Source organism: Myodes glareolus, chromosome 27 (genome assembly GCF_982192425.1).
Source record: "Myodes glareolus chromosome 27, mMyoGla1.1, whole genome shotgun sequence".
In the NCBI taxonomy this organism is placed as follows: domain Eukaryota; kingdom Metazoa; phylum Chordata; class Mammalia; order Rodentia; family Cricetidae; genus Myodes; species Myodes glareolus.
Window position 1 is genome coordinate 355277 of NC_142052.1, and position 26253 is coordinate 381529.

Genomic DNA, 26253 nt, shown 5'->3' on the forward strand with positions numbered 1-26253 from the left:
TAACTTCTTTATGTCAGTTTGTTTTTTGCCCCCTCTGGTTCTAGGGGTACGCTGGTACTTTGGTGGTGCTAAGCAAATTCATTTTCAATTTTATTTAAAAATTTCGTATGTGTATATGTGTTTTGCTTGAATGTATGCAGGTGCACTGTGTGTGCCTGGTGTCTTCAGGCCAGAAGGCGCACTGTACTCCCCCGATCAGAGTTCTAGACCGTTGTAAGCTGTCAATGTCATTGTCAGTGTAAGCTGGGAACAGAAACCAGGTATTCTGCAAGAACTGCCGGAGTTCGGAACCTCTGAGCCAGTTCTCCAGCTCTGGCTAATGCAGTTTTGACCCAGTGTGTTTTCACCAGCTGCATTAAGGGTGACTTTAGAGGTTGAGAGAGAACTTTTGACCTGCAAGAGTGTTTCCTAGGAAATGAGACAAGCTGTGGCACACACCTTTCGTCTCAGCACGTAAGAGGCAGACGCAGGCAAATCTCTGTTTGTAGCTAGCTAGTGTGACTCTGTCTTTAAAAAGAAAGAAAGAATGTAAGCACTTGAAGTTAAATTTATACAACAGTATTATCACCTGTGTACCATTATGGTGAATAATTAATTGGTAATTAGTACATTGGTGCTGTTGTTCAGCTATCATGTGAATCTAGTTTCTAATATTTTATTGTCCAGAAATGGAACTTTACTCATTAGTCAGTTGCTTTCTGTCTGTACTCTGGGAATCACCAGTTGACATTTAGTTATATTCTGTACATTTCATGTTCATTGACTTATACATTACATAATTGTATAACTTCCTTTTTTAATGTGCTGTTTCTAAGGTTCATTTATATAGCATAGAAAGTTTTTAATTTTAATTTTTTATTTTTGAGAATTTCATACACGGGTACTGTATTTACATCATTTCCACTCCTGTCTCTCCTCTCCAACTCCTCCAGTACCCCCACAACTTCCACTCAAATACATGACCTTTTTATTGTTTTACACACACACACGACTTGCTGAGTTCATTTAGTGTTGGTCATATGTATGTGTATTTAGGACTGACCACTTGCACTTGTTAACATATCAGGGACCTTTGGGCTTGGTATCATCAGGGACCTCATTCCTAGAGAATAGTAAGTCTCCTTCTCTTAGCAGTTATTAATTGACTGTAGCTTTTTATTTCTCCCATCTGTATTGGCATGCCTACTGATATTATCATTCATTATTCAGGTCTTGTTTAGGCAACCGTGTTGTTAAATTTTCATGGGTGTGGCTTTCTTGTCATATATAGAAGATTTTACATCACATCAGATGTCCTAGTTCTCCGGCTCTTACAACTCTGCCCTCTCATCTACTTGAGCCTAGGGTGTAGGGGTTGTGCTGTAAATGTATCATCTGACCTCATGGTCAGTTGTTCTCTGTACCAGTCTCCATCAGGCAGGGTCAGCACATGAAAGCTGCTAGTCTAGGCTGGGCCTGTGGAGATGACTAGGGTAGATGAGGTTCTCAGCGCATACTCTCTTAACTTTTCCTCTGGCTAGCTGGGGATGCCTTGGCCTGTCACCCTGCCTTTTTTTGAGTGCTGTGGTTACAGGTGTATGTTACCATCTGAGGATCTCACTCTCCTTCTTGGCTAATGAATACTCTAACTTATGTTTGTACTGTAGCTGATTAATCTGTTGGTAAATATTTGGGCTGTTTCTACTGTAGCTATTGTATTGTTACAGTTTTCAATTTGGGATAGGTACCTAGGAATTGAATACTAGATCAATTACTAATCTGTTTAACTGTTTAAAAAATCACCAAGCTGTTTCCTAAAGCGTCAGTACTATTTTATTTTTCTGTCTTCAGTGTGCAAATTTTCCAATTTCTCTTATGTTTGACAATACTTGTTCTAATGGTTTTAGTAAAATGCTGCAGGTCGCCGAGTGGCCCACGGGTCAGGAGGGGCAGTGAGTCCCAGGTAGCAGTCTGCTGTTTGGGTGGGTGAGAGACAGACAGATAGGCACACCATGTAGAGTGAGGTTGGATATTTATTTAGTGGGTTATGGAAGGGAAGGGGAAAGGGGAGAGGGAAGAAGGGAGAAGAGTAGAGAGAGGCAAAGAGAGAGAAAAAGAAATGGGGGTGGGGGAGGAGAGGAGCCATGGCAGCACTTACCTCTTTGGGAGAGAGACTGAAAAGGAAGGAGCTCAGACTAGAAGCAATGCCCCCACTGAGGCATGCTGGAGGGGGTGGGGTGGAGGGGAGGTAGGCAGGGCTTGTCTCTTAAAGGGACAGGACAGACCATTGCACTTGTTGATTTTAATTTTTTTATCATAGCTGTCTTTGTGGATGTGAAATGACACGTCATTGTTTTTGTTTGTATTTGTCCAATGATTAATGCTATGCTTGTGTTTCATGTTCTTATCAGCGTTGTATTTATTTTATGTAGAAAAAATATGTTTACCATTTTTAGTCTAGTATCTTCCCTTGTCTAGTTCTGATTTTTATGTATTTTAGGGTCTAGACTCATATCATATTTCTCATTTTGTTAATACTTTCTCCATAGATTGTCTTTTTATCACCCCCCTCCTTTTTTTGTTTGTTGCTTTTGGAGACACAAGGTCTTGCTTTTGTAACTGAGACTGGCCTGGTATTAATAATGTAGCCCAGACTGCCCTCAAACTCCTTGATGTCTTCCTCTTTCAGCCTCCCTAGTCCTGACTGTATGTGTGTAATGTGCCCTGCTTTTAATTTTTTTTATATAGATTTTGTTGTTTTTTAAGACAGAGTTTCACTGTATAGCCCTGGCTATCCTGGAACTCGCTTTGTAGACCAGGCTGGCCTCAAACACAGAAATATGCCTGTCTTTGCCTCTTGAATGCTGGGACTAAAGACGTGCGTCACTACCACCCGACTACAAAAAGCATTTCAGTTAAACATAGTTTATTAGTTTCTTCATTTATTGAGTTTTAGAAACCATTTTTTCTTTGTGTGTTTGTGTGTGTGTGTGGGGGGGTGGGCATAATGTGTGCCATAATACGCACGTGGAGGTCAAAGGCGTTTGCAATAGTGGGCGTTCTTTCTACCTAGTGGGTCCCAGGGATCAAACTTAGATTTTCAGACTTGGTGGCCTATGTCTTTACCAGCTGAGCTATTCCCCTGTCCTTAATTTTTTTTCATGTATCTTAAGAATCTATTGCTGAACTCATAAGACCCTGGAGAGTTACCCTTATGTTTGTGTTTTTGTTTTTGTATTTTCCCCAAGAGCATTTTGGTTTCAGCTGTTATATTAGTTGATCTATTTTGAGTTTATTTTGTGTATGGTGTTTAGTTAGGGATAAAACTTCATTTTTTGTCAGGAGGGATTGGCCATTCAATTGCCTTAGCAACATTTCCTGAAGAGATTGTCTTTTTTAGATGAGTAGACTTGTGTATGAACATTGTTGTGTCTATTAACATGTGTTACCTGTAATTCACAGAAAGAGCTGTCTGTATGTGAAAGTCTTAAGGGCCATTGTGTGGCTTCTGTTGGGAGATAAGCTTTTGTAATACTTAAATGTGAAATTAGTTTAATAATTGAAATAATATAAATGGTTAAAATGTTACGATTTTTATTTAGACCATTGTGCCTTTATAAGATATGTTTAATTTGCCTATTGATTTTTATTGTGGTAGAAGTAATCTTAGTGACTTTTATTTATGAAAACATGAAGTTTACTCTCAGAGTCATTACTAAATTTTTTCTTTTTTAAGATTTGTTTATTTACTATGTATACAGTATTCTGCCTGCATTTATGCGTGCAGGCCTGAAGAGGGCACCAGATCTCATTATAGATGGTTGTGAGCCACTGTGTGGCTTCTGGGAATTGAACTCAGGAACTTTGGAAGAGCAGCCAGTGCTCTTAACCACTGAGCCATCTCTTCAGCCCCTTGTTTGTTTGTTTGTTTGTTTGTTTGTTTTGAAGCTAGGTTCTCAAAGTATCCCAGGATGCCCTTGAACTATCTGTACTGAGAATAATATTTTACTTCTGAATCTTTTGCGTATACCTCTCTAGTGCTGGAATTACAGGTTTTTTTTTTTCCCTTCCTTTTTGCTTTTCTTTCCTTTTCTTTTTGAAACAGGATTTCTCTGTAGCTTTGGGGCCTATCCTGGAACTTCCTTTGTAGACCAGGCTGGCTTCAAACTCACAGAGATCCACCTGCCTTTGCCTCCTAAGTGCTGAGATTAAAGACATGCACCACCATTACCTGGTGGAGTTACAGATTTTTGCTGTGCTGGGATCAAATCCATGGCTTTAGGCATGCTTGGCAAGCACTCTACCAATGAAGTTACATTCCCAGCCTCTGTTTTGATTTCCTGAGATAGGGTATTGGTATGTAGGTCAGGTCACCCTAGGTGACCTGGAACCCATGTTTTGCTTCAAGTCTCTGTAGGGTTTTTTTTTTTTTATTTCTTTATTTTGTGTGCTCATCTGTGAGCATATGTGGCTTTTTGTGGAGTTCAGAGGATGATTTGCAGGATTCAGTTCTTTTCTTCTAGCTTCTGAGTTTTGAGGATCAGATTCAGATTGTAGGCCTTAGCTGCAAGCATCTTAAATGGCTTTAATGCTAAGCCATTTCACCAGCCTTTAAGAGGTGTTTTTTTTTTTTCTGGTTATCAGATGGTCTTTTATTGAAATATTTTCTCTTGTTGCTTCTTAGCTAGCTGTACATTCCACAGCACCACTGTTGATGTCATCAATGATGTCATGAGGGTGGCGCCCATCCACATTGCACCCCACAGACTGTGCAGTACCCAGGATCTCTTTAATAGTTCCAGAAAGTTCTCTGGCTAAAGACCTGTGTCGCATCTGCCGGGCAATGTTGACGATCTCGTCGAAAGTGATATTTTCACTGTGTTTAGTGTTCTTCTGCTTCTTCCTGTCTCTTGGTGGCTCCTTGAGGGCTTTGATGATCAGGGCAGAGGCAGAGGGCACCACCTCAATCTGGGCCTGTCTGTTCTGGGTGGTCAGTTTCACTGTAATCCTCAGGCCTTTCCAGTCACCGGTTGCCTTGGCAATATCATCACCAACTTTTTTCGGAGACAGACCCAGGGGGCCGATCTTGGGGGCCAAGTTGGATGTGGCGCCGACCTCACCACCGGTGCACCTCAGGTACACAACTTTGATCTCGTTGGGATCGAACTTGGGCGGCATGGTGGAGGTGGCTGGTGTCGGATGAACCCGGATTCTGGACGACCGAAGAAAGTTGCACAGTTGCCTCCTCCGAGCCGAAAACCGAAAGGGCAAGAGGTTTTATAGAATGAGAACAGTAAAGAAATTCTACTGGTAAGTTTTAAAATATTTTTAAAAATATGTTGAAAATTGGTTCATTTAACATTTGTAGCTCATTTTTTTTCTTTTTCAAATAATTGAGTTGGAAAAAATTTTGAGTGTGTATTCCTGTGGGTAATCACAAGTTTAAAGGGGTGTGTGTGTGTGTGTGTGTGTGTGTGTGTGTGTGTAAGGTAGAGGTTAACATTGCATATTTTCCTCGATTGCTCTTCACTTTACTTATGGAGGCAGGGTCTTTGGCTGACCCTCTTGTGTCGGTTTACCTCAGAGATGATCTGTCTCTGTGTCCCACCCCCCCACCCAGCAGCTCTGGAGTTGTAGAGAGGCCCCATGTCCTCCTGGCTCCTGTGTGAGTGCTGGGAATCGGAGCTCTTGGTCCTCATGCTTATGTGGCAAGCACCTTGTTTACCGAGCCATTCCTATAGCACACAAGGTGGTGGAATTTTGTGTTAGAACAGTAGTTCTCAACCTTCCTAGTGAGTTTAACCCTTTAAAACAGTTCCTCATGCTGAGCTGACCCCCCCAACCATAAAATTTTGTTACTACTTCATAACTAATTTTACTACTGTTATGAATTGTAATGTAAATTCCTGTGCTTTCCGGTGGTCTTAGGCAACTTCCGTATAAAGGGTAGAGAACCACTGTGTTAGAAGAATTAAGGTGAGAGGTGTTGAGTAATATAGGAATATTACTTTCTGTGGTTTATTCTTGTACATTGTTAGAGATATGTGTGGGTGTTTGTGATTGAGTAAAAGAGAAGATAAAATGGATAATATGTCTTTTAAGTATAGATTATAATATTTTCCCTTAAATGTACAGTAAAGTCAGCCTACTGATACACTGCAAAGAAAGAGTAAATAGAACATTTAAACATATGAACCGGATTACTGAAAGATCAGTTGCTTATCTGGAAGAAGATCTAGAAAAAAATCTAGCATATTTAAGGCCAGAAGAGGGTATGAGATCACATGGAAAATGGAGTCATGAACCACCATATGGGTGCTAGGAAACAATCCCAGGTCTTCTGTAGGAGTGTCAAGTGTTTTTAACTGCTGTTCAATCCCTTCAGTCCCCTGACAGATCTTACTATTACTTCCACTCTGCATATTACATTTGGGAGTAGATGTTGAAAATGAACTTGCTAATCATTAATTTGCTTCTTAAGTTTTAAAAAAATATAGAAGGGACACAGAGGAAAGTATATGTGTATATATAACATAGGTTTATGGCGTGTGTGCTTACCTCTAAATAAATACAATCAGCTCAGCCCTGCTCATTCTGTATAATGTTACTTGTCGGGGGCAGATTTTTTGCTGTTGTTGTTACCTTTAATCTTTCTGCCCCCTCTTTCGCCATGTTCCCTGAACCTATTCAGGAGTTGTGTTGTAGATATATCAATTGGGGCTGAGCTCCATATGATCACTTTCCCCCCTGTGTTTGACCAGTTGTGGTTTTTCTGTAGTGGTCTCTTTGTTACAGAGTGAAGTTTTTTTTTATTTTCTTTTTTAATTTGCTGAGAGATAAGAGCTGCAATTAATTGTGGATATAAGAATAGATATTTAGAATACAGTTAGGAATTATACTAGTTTAATAAAGTGCTGGTGGGCTGGAGAGATGGCTCAGAGGTTAAGATCACTGACTGCTCCTGAGAGGTCCTGAGTTCAATTCCCAGCAACCATGTGGTGGCTCACAGCTATCTGTAATGAGATCTGGTGCCCTCTTCTGGCCAGCAAGCATACAGACAGACAGAACACTGTATACATAATACATAAATAAATCTTTAAAAAAAAATAAAGTGCTGGTTGAAGGTTTTTCTCTAAGGCCCATGACCTTACCAGCTCCAGGTATTTAACTAGAAAACTAGCCATAGTTTTTTCTGTTGAGTGAGCTTTAAAGACAAATGGAGAGCTTGTTGGTTAGTGCCAGGATGTTAGTGTCACTACTGCTCCCTAAGGATTCTTGTGCCCTGCTGGTTGTGGTTCACAGGCGTTACAGCTGGGTGGGACTATTGTTTATTCTGTCCATTGGCAGTACCATGAAAGATAGTCCTCTGGGAGGAGGCTTTCAAATCAGATCCAGCTTGAGTCCTCCAGGAATTATGTCCAAAGTGCATAGTATCCTTAGCAGTAAGGTTTAGTTTTTAACCTCTGGGAGGCAAACAAGGGTAATGAACCTATATTGAGGGGTTTCTCATGTTCGGTACTTTTTGTTGTTAGTTAGGCTCTTGGAGTGTACATTGTCAGCTCAAGTGGGATAATTTGGTTTATACTATGCATGTATGTGTATACATGTAGACTTACATAAATTATATGCAATTTTATATGAACAAATAATAATATAATTCCCTTTGGCCTTTTCTGGCTTTCTTAGCATTAATTTGCTTTCCTATATTGACTTCCCTCTTTCCCCCAGTTCAGACTTCTCTCACTTCCCCCTGCAAATTCCTTGCACCTTTTATTTGCCTGGTTCCTGCAATTACTCCAGGTTATACGCTTACAGTTAAAGTTTTAGATCCATAGACAACATGTGGTATTTGTCAAACATATTTGTCCTTTTGGGTCTAGGTTACCTTATTATGATCTTTTCTGTTTCATCTGTTTACTTGTAAAATCATGATTTAATTTTTTTTACATCTAAATAGTATTCCATAGTGTGTATGTATCACATTTTCATTATACATCTTCTATTGACGGACATTTAGTTTTTTTCCATTTCCTCAGTCTTGGACTAGTGTAGTGATGAACATGGTTGAGTGTCTGTGGAATAGGATTTCAAGTCCTTGGTCCTCTGGGCCAGTGGGTGGTGTGTCTGGGGCATATAGTAGATTTACTTTTAGCACTTTGAGAGTTCTCTACACTGATTTCCAGAGTGGCTACACAAGTTTACAGTCCTCTCAACAGTGAATGGAGGTTCTATTTTCCCCATATCCTTTACAGCATTTGTTTTATTGATTTTTAGCCATTTTTTGACAAAAGATGAATTCTTCAAGGTTGCTTTGATAGGCACTTCCCTAATTGCTAAGGATGATAAACAATTTTTCAGCTATTTCCTAGCCACTTTTATTTCTTCTTTTGACAACTCAGTTCAGACGTGTAGCCCACATTCTGAATTGGTGATTTGCTTTGTTTTTTGAGACTGGGTATCACTATGTAGCTCTGACTGGCCTGGAACTTCCTATGTAGATCATGATGGCCTTAAATTTAGAGAGACACTCCTCTCTGCTCCTTGGGTGATGAGATTAAAGGTGCATAATACCACACCTGGCTCCTTCTTTTTCTTTTTTTTTTTAAGTAGTAGAATATCATTTATTCTTTGAAAATTTTATGCATGTAACAATGCACCTTGACCATATGTATACCAACTTTCCTACCTACTCCCTTCAGAAACAGGGTGGAGGTTTTTCCCTCCACCCTGTTATGTCCCCAGGTACCTCTTCCCCCCAATCTCCCCTTTTTTGATAAAGGAACCATTGAGTTCAATTAGTACTTCCTGTTATAATGTTGACTGATTTTGTTGACTTGATTCTGCGCAGGTCTTGTCAGGTAGTCATAGCTATAGTGAGTTATATGTGCAAGGGCCATGTCTCATCTAGCAGACAGTATTTCAAAGCCCTTGCTGAAGGTAGGAAATAGGCCATACACTAAAATATGAACAATGCATCAAGACATTTTTAAAACGCATCTAGAAGTGCCATACCGTAAATTTTCTAGGTAACCAAACATCCCATTCCATGCAAGCCAGTGACACTAGGGTTCCCTGAGTCCGCTGGTCTTCTGCAGTGCAGTCCCTGGAGAGTCACACGCTTCAGTTTTGCGTAAATGGAGTAAAGCTCTGAGCCTGTCCTTTAGTACCCTCACTTATAACCAGAACTTAACACCAATTCAACACCTTTTTTTTTTTTTAAAAAAAAATCTGTAGTTAAAAAGGCCACTGTTCCTCTGGATTAAGGAGTAAAGCTCAAAAGAGCTAGTGTGAGGCCAAAGTTAACCTGTAGGTCCCACTTGCCCGAGGACAGATAACTTCCTGGGCAGGGTGGGGTGGGAGGGATGGTTCGTGTGAGAAACAAGCCACGTGTTTTCACTCCCTAAACAATTTTGTTTGATCCAGATGTGGGAGGTCTGTAGGCAGGATATATGTCAGGATGTATGCTTGCCCCCCATTGGATGTAGGTGGAAGACATGCAGACAGGAAGTACATCAGGATGTATGCTTGCCTCTGGTTGGACCAGAAGAGAAATGCAAAAGCCTCATGAGTTTGCCTGTATAAGCCTCTGCACAATGTGCCTTATCACCATATTCTGTAAGCCTTCCCCTTTCCAGCTGCCTGCCACCAACTCTCCAGCCTGCACTCTCTCTCTGTCCTTCTTCTGGAGAGGCATCTTCTACCTCTCTCTCTTTTCCCCCCTTCCCCTTACACCCCTTCTTCCGTTTGTTCCCCCTCCATAACCCACTAAGAAAACTCTATACCCCGGCTCTCTCTGTATGGCAGATTTGTTTATCTCTCCACCCACAAAGGATACTCACCACTGCCCCTTGTGGCACCAGCCTCTGGATCCACCTGCTTATAAATGATAACATTGGTGGGTGACTCGGCCAGGCTTTCTCCACATTCTCTCCTGCCAGCAGGTGGACTTGCTGAGGGCATGTGGGGACCCTGGACTCAGACCATTTTTCAGCTTCCATTACTTTCACTGACTTTCATCTCTGGTTATTCCCCACAGCTGAGAACTGAGTGGTCCTTGTCTCGTTCCTGAAGTGTGGTCCCTTGGCTGCTCAGAGTGGCCTCTGGTCCCCACTCTGAGCTGAGTCTTAGGGAGGCCTCAGACATTCACGGATACATAGTCTTGCCTTTCTCACGTTCTTGGCCTCGGGGAATAAACCTAAAACTATCAGTCCGACCTCCTCTCTAAAATATCTTTTACGACCCTAAAACCTCTGCCTTAGAGATTTCTAACCGTACCCGCATTTGCACTAACAAATGGCAAATAAAAATACCCACTTTGATCTGGGTGAATGAAAATGAGGACACGAATACTTCCTTCCTTCCTTCCTTCCTTCCTTCCTTCCTTCCTTCCTTCCTTCCTTCCTTCCTTCCTGTTTTTTAAAATATTTATTTATTTATTTATTATGTATACAATATTATGTCTGTATGTCTGTCTGCAGACCAGAAGAGGGCACCAGACCTCATTACAGATGGTTGTGAGCCACCATGTGGTTGCTGGGAATTGAACTCAGGACCTTTGGAAGAGCAGGCAGTACAGTTAACCACTGAGCCATCTCTCCAGCTCCCCTCCCCCTCCCTCTCTCCCTCCCTCCCTTCCTCCCTTCTTTTCTTTTCTTTTCCTTTCCTTTCCTTTCCTTTCCTTTCCTTTCCTTTCCTTTCCTTTCCTTTTTCCTTTCCTTTCCTTTCCTTTTCCTTTCTTTTCCTTTTTCCTTTCCTTTCTTTTCCTTTTTCCTTTCCTTTCCTCTTTTCTTTCCTTTCCTCTTTCCTTTCCTTTCCTTTCCTTTCCTTTCCTTTCCTTTCCTTTCCTTTCCTTTCCTTTCCTTTCCTTTCCTTTCCTTTCCTTTTCTTTTCTTTTCTTCTTTTTGAGGCAGGATTTCTCTGTGTAGCCCTAACTATCCTGGAACTAGCTCATGTAGACCAGGCTTGTTTTCTAAGTCACAGAGATCTGCCTGCTTCTGCCTCCGGAGTGCTGGGTTTAAAGGCGTGTGCCACCACTGCCCGACTGAAGAATGTGGTTTTTTTTTTTTTAATATACTCAGAGAATGTGATTTTGTTTGTGAGTGTATGAGAGAGAAAGCAGGAGAGAGACCCAACCTGTGCCCCCAGTTGATTTGCTGGAGATATAAAGATAGGGTTTATTTCATCATTGCTTTTAAAAATTTATTTGATACAGATTTTTTTTTTTTGTAAAAATAACTATTAACAGGCTCTTTTGAACTCTGGGGGAGAGAACTAGCCTCAGCTGCCACTCTTTGAACATGGTGGGTGGGCGATGAGCTATAGCTGTCAGCTGATACTAATTCCTTTGCCCAGGACTTTAATTATACTTCATAGTTGTAGATGGTGGAATCTAGAGTCAGGTGTAGTGTGAGTAACTTGAGTTTTATAGGCTGCTATGATAGTACAGGTAGTCTACGCGTGCCCTCAGTCCTAATCTTGATATGTTTCACTGCATTATTAAATTAGGATTAATTATGGGAACATAATTTATACTTATAAAAGGCATGCTTATAGTGCGCTTTAGTATATTCAGAAAAGCAGAGAAGGAAAGATACAGTTTCCAAATGGGCAGTCACTTTGAGCATCAGTTCATTCAGATTCTTTTTAGATCACATCTGCTGGTATTTTAAGACCTCTGAAAGGCCATATATTGAGCACTTACAAGGAGAACAGTACCTCTGACAGTTTTTCTTCAAGGAAAACTTTTATAGTACAGTTCTAATTTAATCATACCTGGAACCACCTTTAACCCCAGAAGCAGGCAGAGCCTTGTCAGTCCAAGGCCCACCTGATCCACATAGTAAGTCCCAGCACAGGCAGAGCTACATAGTGAGACCCTGTCTGCAAAATACAAAAAGCAAAACCAAAGATAAGACCTAGAGACAGCAAGATGTCTCTAGCATTAAAAGGAGCTTGTCACCAAGCTTGAAGATCTGAGTTCAGTCCTTAAAACTACATGGTGGGAGGAGAGAACTGAGTTCTCCAGTTGTCTCCTGACTTCCACAAGTCTGTCATGGTACCTTCCCTATTTAAAAAAAAATGAAATTAAAAATATATTGCCTCTAAATCAAATTGTTAAATGCCAAATCCTTCTTTTGAGCTCCTTTGTGTTTCGGTTAGGTTTATTATATAGTCTGTTCCTTACTAAGCATAGTTGTAAATAAGAGAAAGAGGTTGTGTCCCCTTTTCAGAATTACAGTGATAGAGGCCATGTGGTATTAGCCTTTGTTTCCATGTTTAGATTGTAAGTTTATGGTCAAACATTTCTTTTTTCAGTATTTAGCCATGTATCTCTCCTGTTCCCTCCCCCCCGCCCCGTACACACCCAGACAGGATTTCTCTGTGTAGCTTTGGAGCCTGTCCTGGCACTAACTCTGTAGATCAGCCTGGGCTCCAGCTCACAGAGATTCTCCTGCCTCTGTCTCCTGAGTGTGGGATTAAGGGCATGCGCCACCATGCCAGGCTGTCTCTCTCTTGTTGATATTGTTTTCTTTTAAATAAACGCTCCTGTGTTAGCTTAACTTTGAGAAATTTGAAATATCAAAATGGTTTGCCAATGAGGATGTTTTTGAATGAGACTAAAAGCTTTTTTATCTGCAGATGGTGCCTGGCCAGCACGAATGCAGCAGTTAGTGGTTCAGCATGCTTTTTTTGTGACTCCCCTTTGTTCGGGATTAGCACAGTTCTCCATGTTTGTTCTCAGACTTCAAAAGAACGCTGTCTGCCTGGTTTAACAGTATTGAGCAGAAAATGACTGGTCTTGGCTAATATGTGTGAAAATTCCTACTTCTGGGCTGAAGAGATGGGCCAACAGTTAGGAGCATTGGCTGTTGTTACAGAAGATCTGTGTTTGATTTCCATCATCTCTATCAGGTGGCTCAGAACCACTTGTAGCTCCAGTTCCAGGAGCTCTGATGCCGTCTTCTGCCCTTCCTGGGCACACGTGGTATATATGAACTCATGCAGGCACACATATACACACATGAAATAAACCAGTCTTCGACAATTTCCACCAATATATTCTTCTAGGGAATTGTCCTTTGCAACAGTAATTTATAGTTGCTATGGCTTTTATTCTCTGAACCATCTGATTATCATAGCTTGAGTAAATGTATTTAAAGGCAAGCCTATAGAGACATATGGCCTTCCAGGATCTGATTAAGTCCATTAGAATCCTGAGACCCTGACAAAGTGATAGTGTTTACTTTTCTCTCCCTGCAAAGTGAAAAATAACAAGATGCAAACTAGTACAGAAGAGAATTCTTGCGCTTCTCATGGCTTCTGAAAGTATAGCAGATACCAGTTAAAAAATAGTCTTGTTCCCCCACCCTCTAGAATCTTTGCATTAAATTTAAAGCCTTTATATATACCAAGTGCTGATCTTCCTCCACTGAACCACATCCTCAGTCCCTTCTAGTTGTTCTTGTATCTCCATGTAAAACTTTTATTCCCAGTGTGTTGAAGTGATCAGAGATCCTGCAGTATGCCATTTTGGCTTTGGAACTTGCACTTCTGTTTTAAAATAGGGTGTACATTTTCACATGTAACATGTTCCAAATTTCTTTTCTAAGTGTTTCCACTTTTGCTTTCCCACAAATTTTCTTCCTACAAAGCCTAAAACTTCCTTTGTTTAGCATTTTCTCCAAACCTTTTAGTCCTTTATTTCCTTTGTTCAGTCTCTCACACCACCAAAAAATGGAAAAATATAAAACTCAAATAGCACCAGTTCTAATGCTGTATCATTTGTTTATATTGTGAATAAGCTTTGCTTCTATTCCTGTTACTCTGATAGTTGTTTCCGGGACTAAGTTAGAGTCCCTGTGTTGAGGACATAGGAAGAAGAGTTTTCCTCCCTACTATGTGCTTTCTCTTCCTTTTGGTAATTCAGCATTGGCCATCCCTCCAAAGTGCACAAAATAGTTTAAGTAACAGAGGAAAGAGGAAGGTCATAGATTTGTCTTGCAGATATTTCTAAGAAAAGTTATTTCCAGAACTGGATGTGGTACCTCAGGCCTATAATCCTAGCACTCAGAAGGCTGAGGCTGGAGGAATACTTTAACCTTAAGGCTAGTCTACATAGCGAGAACCTTTTCTTACAAACAAAAACCTGTTAACTGAATGAAAAAAAATGAAGTAAAAGGAGGACACGACTACTGTAATGCTTTAGATAAAATGATGTAGCTCAGTTCCCCTGGGCAGCTGGGTCCCACCACCCGAGACCTCGGCAGGTAGGCGGAGACCAGTCCAATGAGGAGCTGCGGTGGGTGAGAGATAGAAACAGATAGGCATGCTGTGCATGGAGAGGGTTTGAATATAGTTTATTCAGTGTTATGGGAGGAAAGGGAAGTGGGGGAGAAAGGAGAGGAGATCACAGCCACCTGTTCCAAAGAGAGACTGGTCAGAGAGAGAGCACAGGCTGGAAGCAGCTAGGCTGTGGATTCCAGTGATTCTGTCCACTGTCTGGAGGTCTTCAGTTTAGATGAAAGGTAATTCGCCCAGTGGTCAGCACTTGGCAGTTGAAGTGAATTGCGAATGGATATTGTTTTGCACCCATTTGTCTTTTGTCTTCTTGGGAGGAAATGAGTGCTGCTGCTAGGAGCCAACCTGTCTCTTTTTGTTATGAAAAGTCTTTTTTAATAATTAAGCATTTAAATGCCATATTCCCCAGATCTCTGAGCAGTTGAGGGCTATTTACCAAGTATAGATAAGTTACAGAATCTGCTTGGAGAGCTGGGTCCGAGCTTGACTGTACTAGCTCTCAACATAACAGGTAAGATTTACACTTGTAAAAGACAGAAAAAAACTGCTTGTAATAGAAGCTTAATGGTAGAACTAACAATAGTAGATAACAGGTTATATATTTTAAGTAGGGCTTGATTAAATATATAGTATTTTTGTAAGAGACTTAAGTACATACCAATTTAAAAAAATGACACTTATTTCTTTGTTAGTCTGGAATGAGATATAATGGGCAGACAATTATAACATTTAACAGTAAACATAGGTGCATTTAAGTCACATGTATGTGCGCATGCACACACACATTAAACAGGAATTGGGCAAAGTGAATGTTCTTGGTGGACTTTACCTTTTATGAGACGGCTGCCAGTCCTAGAGCAGTGGCCTGAGTGGTGGTGGTGGGCCTGTGGCAGCAGGCAGGCAGCGGGCTCTGGGAGCAGCCAGTCCCAGGCAGAGACAGCGGCCGGTCCCAGGCAGGGGGAGACATGGCAGAGACATGGATAGACATGACATGCAGAGTGAGGTTGAATATTTATTCAGGGGCTTATGGAGGGGGAAGGGAGAAGGGAGAGAGAGAGAGAGAGAGAGAGAGAGAGAGAGAGAGAGAGAGAGAGAGAGGGAGAAAGAGACAGAGAAAAGGGGGGAAGCGGAGAAGTGGGGAGAGAGGCAGCTTCGGGAAGACGGAAAAGAGAGTGAGCTCAGGCAGGAAGCTGAAGATCAGCCTGCCTCAGTGGATGGGGGAGGGAGTGGGCGTGGCTTGTCTCTTAAAGATCATTACACTACCAAAGGCATAGCACTGCACAAAACACACCTGCAACAGAGTCAGCACTGGGGACCAGGCAGGAAATACCTCAGTAAAGATGGAAGGACTTGGTCACCTGATCGGGCTCTCAGTTAAGATGGCAATGAAGTCACCTGACCTCAGTTAAGATGGTGGTAAGGTCACCTGACCTCAGTCAAAATGGTGGCAGTCACGTGTTACTTAGAGAGACAGAGACTGTGTAGAACATACATTTAAAACAGAATTACATTTGTGTGACACACCGTTCACACATTCTTTTATATGTGAAGTAGTGAGGAAAATAACTTAGCACTGTGAGCGGCCCTGTTGCTGAGCTGGTTGTGGCCACAAGCCACAGTGGAGAGCAAAGGCTGGAACTGAGAACAGCTGCCTTGCGGATCCAGCTGATCTTGTTGGTTCCCACGGGGCCAGCAGTAGTGGTGACAGGGATAGAATAGAAGGAATGGGAGCAAGAGGAAAAGTACCGTTTTAGATGGGTGGGGCGGGGGCTACCCAGCAAAAGAAAAAGCGGAGCCTGCGGGATACTGGCAGAGCGTTTACAGGTGGGTGGCTGGTAGTTTGAGGGTAACGTGAAAACCTGCGAAAACAGCGACAGGCAGGGTGTTAATGAAGCCGACTGGCCCCGTCCAGTGACTGGGAAACCAGAGGCTAGAGCCTGTCCTGGACGATCTCTCACAGTGGGGACCACTTATCAGTGGTCAAGAAGAACAGAAAGAAATTTCGGAGGGACCCGGGCCCCCTGTGCAGCCAGCACAGGAGCACTGCCCTGGGTCATCCAGTCACATTCTTAACTATGCGAAGCAACCAGGTTTACCTGCAGCAAAGAAGGCTGCGGTTGGGGGCAATTCCCGTTTCTAGGGACACCATAGATTGCTGAGAGCTCAACAGTCAATTCCTCTGGTTCAGAGACATGGTTTAGCCTACTGTAAGGGGAAAACTTACCACCGAAGCCACTGGTGTGCTTAGAGGTCGGTGCTTAGGTGGGGCCGTTGTGTAGAAACCCAGTTCCTGAGCCCAGGGTTCCATGTGTCCTCAGCTGGCCCGCTCGTGGATTGGAGGGAACATGGAGAGAGCCTGAGCAGGTCACAGAGCACCAGTGTAATGGTGAAATGCTGTGGTGTATTTCCACGAGAGGCTCAGCGGGCTACTACGGTGACTTGGGGCAGTGGTGGGTGGGAGACCATGGAGGGCCACAAGGGACAGCCAGTCCCATCACCTGAGACCTCTGTGGGTCCCAGGCAGGTGGGAGGCGGCACGTGAGAGAGATGGGTAGGCACACCATGCAGAATGCAGAGAAAGTGGGTCTTTAATTAGTGGGTTATGGAGGGGAAAGGGGAGGGGAGAAGGGGGAAGAGCAGAGAGAGAGAGAAAAATGGGGGGGAATGAGAAGCTAGCTTTTAGTAAGAGAGACAGAGAAGAGAGAGCTCAGGCTGGAAGCTGAAGGAAGATCTGCTTGCCTTATTGGAAGGGGGGGTGAGTGGGTGGCTTGTTTCTTCAAGGAACAGGACAGACTATTACAACTATTCCTAAAGTATGGAGAAGATTTTTATTGAAGATAAGGGAGAAAACAGTAAGAGGGAAGAGTCTATGAATGAAGACCATGAGAGGAAAGAGCGAGAGGGAGACCAAGAGAGAAACTTTGGAACAAGCAAGAGAGTAGCCTGGGCCAAGAGAACCAATAGCCAAAATGGCTGACTTATGTAGGGCTCAGGCTGAAGGAGGGGAAGTGAAAGCCCAACACCTGAGCCGGAGTGGTTTAGGGTGGGGGTGGAGGTGGTGGAGTGCTGGAAGGAGCAACAGGGACTAAGTGAGACTTGTCCTGGGTTTGAGGACTGACAATTTCAACTCCTCCCTCCCTCCCTTCCTCCCTCCTTTCTTCCTTCCTGATTTTACCAGTTTAATTCACATTCATTCATAATATACACCTTTTCTTTTTTTATTTTATATTTTTACATACTAATTCCAGTTCCCTTCTGTCCCCTCTTCCTGCTCCTTGCACCTTCCTCTCATTCTGTCCTCCATCTGCTTCTCAGAGAGGATAAGACCTCCCATGGGGAGTCAACGAATTCTGTCACTTCACCATGTTGAGGCAGAATGAGTCCCCCATCTAGGCTGAGCAAGGTATCTCTTCATAGGAAATAGGCTCCAAAAAAACCAGATTATTCATTAGGGATAACTCCCTGGTCCCACAGTCAGTGGCCCAAAGAACTGCCCAAGCCACCCACTGCCACCTGCATTCAGGGTGCCTAGATCAGTCCTATGCAGGTTCTCCAGTTGTCTGTCTGGAGTCAGTGAGCTTCCACTAGTTTGGGTCAGCTGTTTGTTCTTGTTTGCTCATCATGGTCTTGCTTATATTATCGTTTCTCGCTCTCTTCGAATGGACTCTGGCAGCTCTGTTCTCTGCATCTGGTTCCATCAGTTATTGAATGAAGGTTTCATGAGATCATGTCTATTTCCCCTTCTTAGGTGAATCCAAGTGAATCTTAGGGTCCTCTTTGTTTGTGGAGACCCAAAATTGTGAGCCTGTGTCCACATTGACCAAAGGTCAGAGAGTTGGGACTTTTCCTCTAGTTTCTTCAAGGTTATTGTGCTTCTACCTCAAACAAAGGTCTCACCTAGATGTTGACCACCAGAGAGTTCTATTCTCTTAAGGTTATTGTCAACAGGTGTGACTAATTGCCACACCTTGTGCTCAAGGAATAGAGAAGTAGATCTGTTCCTACCTCAAAAAAAAGTAGCAAAATTTTTCACTGACCTCAAAAGAACAGTACTTAACTGCATATGGAAAAGCAAAAAATCCAGGATAGCCAAAACAATCTTGTACAGTAAAAGAATTTCTGGAAGCATCACAATCCTTGACTTCAAACTCTACTACAGAGTTACAGTACTGAAAACAGTCTGATATTGCCATAAAAACAGACAGGAGGACCAGTGGAACCGAATTGAAGACCCATATATCAGTCCACACATTTTCGAACACCTGATTTTTGACAAAGAAGCAAAAAATGTCAAATGGAAAAAGGAAAGCATATTTAACAAATGGTGTGGCATAACTGAATATCAACATCTAGAATGGTGAAAATAGGTCCATATCTATCACCATGTACAAAACTCAAGTCCAGATGGATCAAAGACCTCAATATAAAGTCAGCCACACTGAACCTCATAGAAGAGAAAGTGGGAAGTACACTGTGAATGCAGACACAGGAGACCACTTCTTAAATATAACCCCAGTAGCACAGACACTGAAAGAAGCAATAAATGGGACCTCCTGAAACTGAGAAGCTTCTGTAAAGCAAAGGACATGGTCAACAAGACAAAATGACAGCCTTCAGAATGGGAAAAGATCTTCACTAACCCCACATCAGACAGAGGTCTGATCTTCAAAATATGCAAAGAACTCAAGAAATTGGTCATCAAAAGAACAAATAATCCAATAAAAAAATGGAGTACAGACTTAAACAGAGAACTCTTAACAGAGGAATCTAAAATGGCTGAAAGACACTTAAGGAAATGTTCAATATCCTTAGTCATCAGAGAAATACAAATCAAAACAACTCTGAGATTCCATCTTACACCTGTAAGAATGGCCAAGATCAAAAACACTGATGACAACTTATACTGGAGAGGCTGTGGGGAAAAGGGAACATTCGTACATTCCTGGTGGAAGTGCAAGCTAGTACAGCCCCTTTGGCTGTCAGTGTGATGATTTCTCAGAAAACTAGGAAACAATCTTCCTTCATTTCTTTAAAGGAGTTTTTAATTTCCTTTTTAAGGATCTCTTTCATCTTCATAAAGCTATTTTTAAAGTTGTTTTCTTCTGCTTCATGTGCGTTGGGATGTTCAGGTCTTGCTGTTGTAGAGGCACTAGTATTTGGAGGTGCTATTGTTGGACTCTAAAGTCCAATCACTGAGGAGATTTTGCCCCGAGTTACTCTCACTCTCACAACGCAGTTGATGTAAAAGCAAGAGGACTGAATTCTGTCGCTACAGGGTCTTTCAGCTTTCGAGAAGCCAAAGACCCTGAGTGACTGTTACAAGCTACTTTTAAAGCAAAAAGCCATAGAAACAAGGTGGGGGAAACTCGGGGTTGTTTTTCAACTATTGGGATTGGCTTATTTAAAGGGCTATTAACAATAATTGGTCTGAGCCCGGGCTGGAGAGCAGTTGCCAGATCAGGTGAGGTAAGAGGAAACATTTGAGGGTTACTTTGACCCCTTCCCAAGGACAGAAGTCAAAACATCTGTGGATTATCTTGTCCCAATTCCAGGAATGGAGCTTTATTTGGAGAACACTCACAAAGACTCAGGGAGATGGAAAGTCCCCAACATTCTAGTATGTGCAGGTGCAGTTGTTAGGTTCTTGAGGGGGGAGCACTAAGGCTGAGAAGCCTCAGGAATGGCCTCAGAGTTCTACACCATATTGCTCTTTATGTTATTGAATATATTCTTACACTGTTGTCTACCCATCTCTTTCCCCAATCAGTACAGGCGGACTGTGCTTCAGGGTGTCCCTCTTTCTCCAGTTGGTGTAGTTGGGGACTGTGGCTCCGTTGATTGCTCCTTTAGGTGCCGGCAGGGCAGAGCTTCTAGTGACCGTTCTTCTATATGCATGCATCGAGGCCTAAGGTTCAAGTGGCTGCTCCTCTCGGTGCAGATGCTTCTGAGGCACCGTAGGTCGTTGATGCGACTGGATATCACATAAAGAAAATGGCACTGGAGGCTTGCTGGAACACAGGTGCTCTTTCCCAGAGGGACTTCTGCTGCTGTTCACACTTCTGCTCCCCAGCGGGGCTGCCTGGCTGCTCTGCTGCTCAGGCAGCTCCTCCCCCGTAGATCCCACAATCTTTTTGTTGACGATAGAGAGTGATGTGATTTCTTCTGTAACTACTTTCTGCTGAAATTGGCATATCTTTGTCAGGACCCAGGAAGACTGGAATGATGGTCAGAGGGTTGGAAGAGAGGAGTGTAGGCTGCTTCACTTGCCTTTCATGTTATACTGGACCACCCGAGTCTAGGGAAGTGCAGACCTTTGGAGTAGTCTGGAATGCTGGACCACCCATTACTAGCACATTAGAGGTAGCCTGGAGCAGTTTGCAGTTGACGTGAAACTTGCTGGGATAGGTATTGTAGGAAAATGTAAGCTTAAGGAATTTAGGGAGTAATTTTTTTATCTTGGTTGTGCAGTTGAAACTTTCAGACCCATGGTCCTGATAGTACAATAGGGGAATTCCAAGATCCGCGGAGAAAAAGATTTCACCTTTGGGAATAAGTAGGTGGGGAAATATTGGCTGTAGATTAACAGGAATACTTAATCTGGAGTACCTTTTACCTGTGAGAGGTGGATCCGAGTGACTCCCTGACCCTTCATCTTTTTAATACCACAAAAAGAGATAGAAGTTTTAGATATGTTAGCATTACCATTGTTTGTAATCTATGCTGAAATTCATATGGTAGAAAAGGGAATAGACTCATATCTTTGAGTCATAGTAAAAGCTTGGAAATCCAAAAGTGATACTGGGTTAACATAAATACTCTTTTCTTAGAGCTGGATCTATAGGTTAGGCAGATGTTTTTAGCACAAGTGGGAAACACTTTTATGTCTGTACATAGAAGACAACCATAGGAAATTCAAAATTCTGAACTTGTGACTATGATACTAGCAGTCAGTGCTTACCAGAGCTAGATTGATAGCTTATCAGAACTCCATTAATTAATTTTAGAACTCTGACTTTAGTATAACAATAGCATAAAGAGGGAAGGAAATCTGAAACATTTTAAAAACTGTTTTGTGAGTTTCTCTATTTCAGAGTGAAGTCTGTCAGCCAAGCTGGAGGCCTGACAGCTCTAGAAAAGCTTGGCTTGCTTTTAAGTATAGAATGAACTGAGCAAGTATCTGTGGCCTCGGTTGGGACCTGGTTCCCTTGCTGTTGTTAACATAAAGCTAACTAGCCATTATTATCATCAGAGATATGAGGATACATTATAGCAGGAAGTATAATTCAAATGGTACATATCTTTTAGAATAACAGACTTACCACTACCTGAATGGCTTCTCTAGGGTTAGTGGTCATACATAGGTTTTCAGCTGTCCGATACGACAGTATTGAGCTTTGGCTGTCAGACCCAGAAGATCTCAGACATTTCCTGTGGAGTAGAAACTTGGGAAAATTGACCTGCCGTGGCTTAGGTAGAGTAGGGCAGTCAACCCCAAAGTATCCTGCTTGTCCACAGTTTGAGTAGGTACCTGGTGGCAGGCAAGGCATGTTGTAGTTTAGCTCATTGGTTAGTGTTACTACAATCCAGGTAGAATATCTGTGACCCATAGTCTTTGGAGGCCTTAGGGTTGCCAGTAGGATCTGGTGTTTCCATCTATCATGGAAATTTTTTTTTCACTAAAAATTTTGAGCTCTTTTTCACTAAAAAAATTAAATGCTATATTCAGTAGAAATCTGAAGAGTTTGAGTACTGTAATCTTTTAAGTGTACCTGATTTTAAACAAATTTTGTTTTTAGTTATGAGGTTTAGACTTACCCTTGTAAACACATAAAGGAGACAAAATAAAGCTTGTCATTATAAATGGATTATGTTTGAACTTAGCATGACTATAAGCATAGTTCTGAGAACATTAAAGGGTTTCATCTTTTATGAGGTGGCTGACTATTAGCTTGCATATCTTAATTATCTTTAGCAGTTTACAAGAAGTTAGTAGCTATTATAAGATTTGAATTTTACAGCTTTATCTTTGTTAAATTTATGCATTAAAAATTGAGTTGATTTAATTGGTGACTCTTTAACATCAAAATAAAACACCATAAATTTAGACTACAGAGAAAGTGGGAACTTTGTTAGACCATATAGGCCATAAATACAGTCCACAGAGAGACGGGTAACCTTTTCTGATCCTTTTATAGTGTGTCATTACAGAATATCAGTGTTTGTGTGACTCAGGTTATCTGAACAGTTAAAGCTTAACAAAGTAAGTTAGCAAAGACAAAGAGGTGAGGCATTTTAAGTCAGTTACTTTTAATTTTAGTAAACCTTAGGAAGTTATATACCTTAATTATCAAATATGCATTATTTATCAAACATACATTGTTTCTTATTTAAAATTTTTAGAAGTCTGGTGTTGAACACAACTGGCAAAGGCATAAGTAGTTAGACATATATTTCTAAATCAGCTTTTTAAATTTGAGTAGACCTTAATACCTTAGGAATTTATAAATATTGATTATATTTTGTCGTAAAATTCATCCTAATTCAAAATTTTTTGGAAACCTATTGTTGTCTTCTTAGTCTAAAAAAAGGAGCTACTAATCAAGCAGAGGACTCAGAAGGACTAAGAAGTTTTATAATTGTTGCTTTATATCACATGGTCATCTTAACCAAGACTGTGGTGAAGTTAAATGGCGTGTACCTCTTAACCGTAGTAAAGATGGCTGCCACTCACATGGTTGTTTCCATCCTAATGAGGTCATCAGCCAAGATGGAGGCAAGTTACATGGTTGCTATTTAAAAACATCTGTTTTCCTAGTAGATCTCTTTCTTTCTCTCTCTCTTTCTCTCTCTCTTTCTATTTTTTTTTTATTTTTTTATTTTTTTTTTTTTTGTTTTTCGAGACAGGGTTTCTCTGTAGCTTTGGAACCTGTCCTGGAACTAGCTCCGTAGACCAGTCTGGCCTTGAACTGACAGATTCGCCTGCCTCTGCCTCCCACGTTCTGGGATCTATTGTAGATCTATTTTTTTTAAACCAAAGTTGAATCCAGGATATACATATCATCACACACACACACACACACACACACACACACACACACGTTGAATTACATATACTATTCTGTAGCACATTAAGATTACCTAGGTGTGCTGGTTTGAATGTAAATGGGGTGTGGCTTTGTTACTGGGGTCTGCTTTTAAGTTTTCAGATGTTCAGGCCATGCCCATTATCACTGTCTCTTCCTGCTGCTTGCTGATGCAGGTGTAGAACTCTCAGCTCCAGCTCCTTCTAGCACCATGTCTTCCACCATGTCAGCATGCTTCTTGCCATGTTCACATTGAACTAAACCTCTGAACCTGTAAGCCACCCCATTAAATGTTTTCCTTTACAAGAGTTGCCGTGTCATGGTGTCTCTTACAGCAAGAGAAATCCTAACTAAAACACTAACATATTTTTTTTACTATCAAATTTTAAAGATTTTTTTAAAAAAACCATACTTAAAGAACTTATAAATCCTGAGGCAAAGAATGTCTTTGAATAAATAATATTCTTAGAAGATTTCATGAGAACACAGTATGGAAAAATCATAGGGATAAGAGCCTGTTGGGAGTGTAGAACAGAGAAAGTTTAGATCTTAGAGATTTGGGGGTCATTTTTGTGCAGTGGCAGAGGTTGTTACCATATGAGAGAATTTAGAAATTGAGTGTGTCCATTTTGGCCACTGAGCTGTACTGAGGCCAGTCTATTTGCAGTAAGACAGAGTGCGGCTTTAATGAAGTCTCTTAAGTTAGAGGAGAAAGGGAGGAAGGGTCTCAAAACAAACTCCAGCATAGCAAGGGTTCCAATAAGCTCCAAGAGGGAGCTAAGAGACCAAGAACAATGTAGACAAGGACGAAAGAGGAACAAGCAGAAACTACCTGAGAAAGGGTTCTGGTATTGTAGAGTCCACAAGGGTGTAGAGAAGCTGTGAGACTCCCAGGAGGGAGTCTGAGAGACAGGGGACTCAGGAAGCTGCAGTATTTAGCAGACAGCTCTTAGTGGGAGGAGGCAAGGAGAGGATCACAAGCCCAGGAGGACAAAGAGAAGAAGCTGCAAGGACTTCCAGGATGGAGCTGAGAGGGACAGGGTCACAAAGTATAGGAACACTTCCCGAGGGAGATCTCCTATCAGAATAGGAGGGCTTAAGGAAGTGGCTGAGCAAGCAGTTCCAAAGAGAGGAGAGGAGAGGAGAGGAAACTCCCAGAGGAAACTGCAAGCGTGTCTGAGGGGGCAGCCAGGAACGGGTTCAGTATAGGCCAGGAGCATGCATAGAAGCTGTGGGACATAGCAAGCAGCTCCTGGGTGGGATCCTCGTGGATATTCCAGGAAGGAGCTGAGAGAGATTATAAGGGAGCAGTAAAAGTAGAGAAAACAGGCAGCTCCTTGGCAGCACATACCTGCTACAGGGGGAGAGATGAGTTGTCAGAGCAGGTGGAGGAGGAAATGGGGAAGGGGGTATTCTAATCGAGGGAGAAGATTAAATACCCTGTATTCTTTTCAAGGTTTTGAAAATTTCAGGAAATAGTTGAAAATAGACATTTGGCTTGCAGCATTTTGACTAGTGTTTCTTGTACAGGCCTAACGTCTAGACTGAAGTGATTGTTAATAGATCATCTGTCTTTAGCTGAGTGTTAGTCTGCTAACACTTTAAATGGCTCACTTTGATTTATCTCTAGGAAAGCTTTTAGTCTTGCTTTTAAGCAACGATGTCTTGGCTCTGGGGAGCCTGTGAGCAAGATGTGGCAGTTACTCCTTCCTTGTAGCTGGGATAGCTTAGCTCTGTGGTGCTCATGTGGGTTGTCTGTATTGAGGCTCTGGACTTCTGTTATCATAATTCTATAGAATGAAAAGATGGAAGAGATAGTTTACATCTTTTTCTCTCTGTTGTTTATTTTTACTGCATCATCAATTGAGAAATGAAGGTTCACTCTTCGAATAACTTAATGATATTCAATAAACATACATACATATTTTGTGTTCCATAAAGGAAAAAGGTGACCCTGTTTGTAGACCTTATTGTCTGAGTGGAAGTGAATCTTGTTTATGAATGATGTGCACTTGCCACAATAATACTACCATTATACCTTAAGTCTTGTTTACACATTTGGGGTTTAAATATTTTCACTGCTAATAAATCTGAACCCTGTGATGAGAGAATCAATTTTTGGAGTTAGTCATTGGGTGCCAAGTCTATTGAATAACTTGGGAAAGCAATTTGGGTTGTTAATGCTTTTGGTTTATTGTTTTTGACACATAGTATGTTAGCCAAAAAGTTTTTGAGAAAATAAAGCCAGTTTTCTGAGCAACAGTTAAGCCTATGTCATATTCAGTCGCTCGAACAATGAGCTGAATTTACTTCTGATCCTCATGGGATGCCATTATTGTGTCATTGAGATCAAATAAATATTATTATCTCTGCTGACTTTGAAGTGGATGCTCTCTTGAGTTTGGACTACAGTGAAGTTTTCCATTGCAATTTTTTTCAGGTTTTAAAATATTTTTAATACTACTTTTACCAATTTTCTCAAACGGCATTTCTTGTAAACAGATCTTAGAGAACAAGTTGTAATTTTTCTTTATCTCTAGTGTAGATCTTTAGAATGTTTCTAATTTGTTTTTTCTCTGTAGTAATTAATTGAATCAAATTATTAATAGTGTTTTTATCCAATGAGGGAACAAGCTTATGGAAGCTGAGACTTAATTTGGTGCATCAAAGATAACAATAAAGATTAAAATCTCAACTTTCTGACATGGTAATTTGTGTTTATTATATAATGCTGCTGTAGTATAGGTGTCAGGTATATTTAATTTTCCTACAGGAATAGTAGAGGAAAAGTAAGAGGTTTTGTTTTGTTTTTGGGGGAACGTTGCTGGGAATTAAATCCTAGGATCTTGTGCACTGAAGCAAGTACTCTATCCAGCATATTAAGAGGTTTTTT

General features: G+C 41.5%; 1 protein-coding gene and 1 pseudogene across 11 annotated transcripts in view; one reads left to right on the forward strand and one right to left on the reverse strand.

The window, feature by feature from the left end:
- Srpk2 (SRSF protein kinase 2) overlaps nucleotides 1-26253 on the forward strand; it is a 206164-nt gene that overhangs the window by 36450 nt on the left and 143461 nt on the right. The window lies entirely within an intron of this gene.
- LOC125399886 (large ribosomal subunit protein uL11 pseudogene) lies at nucleotides 4601-5209 on the reverse strand (annotated as a pseudogene).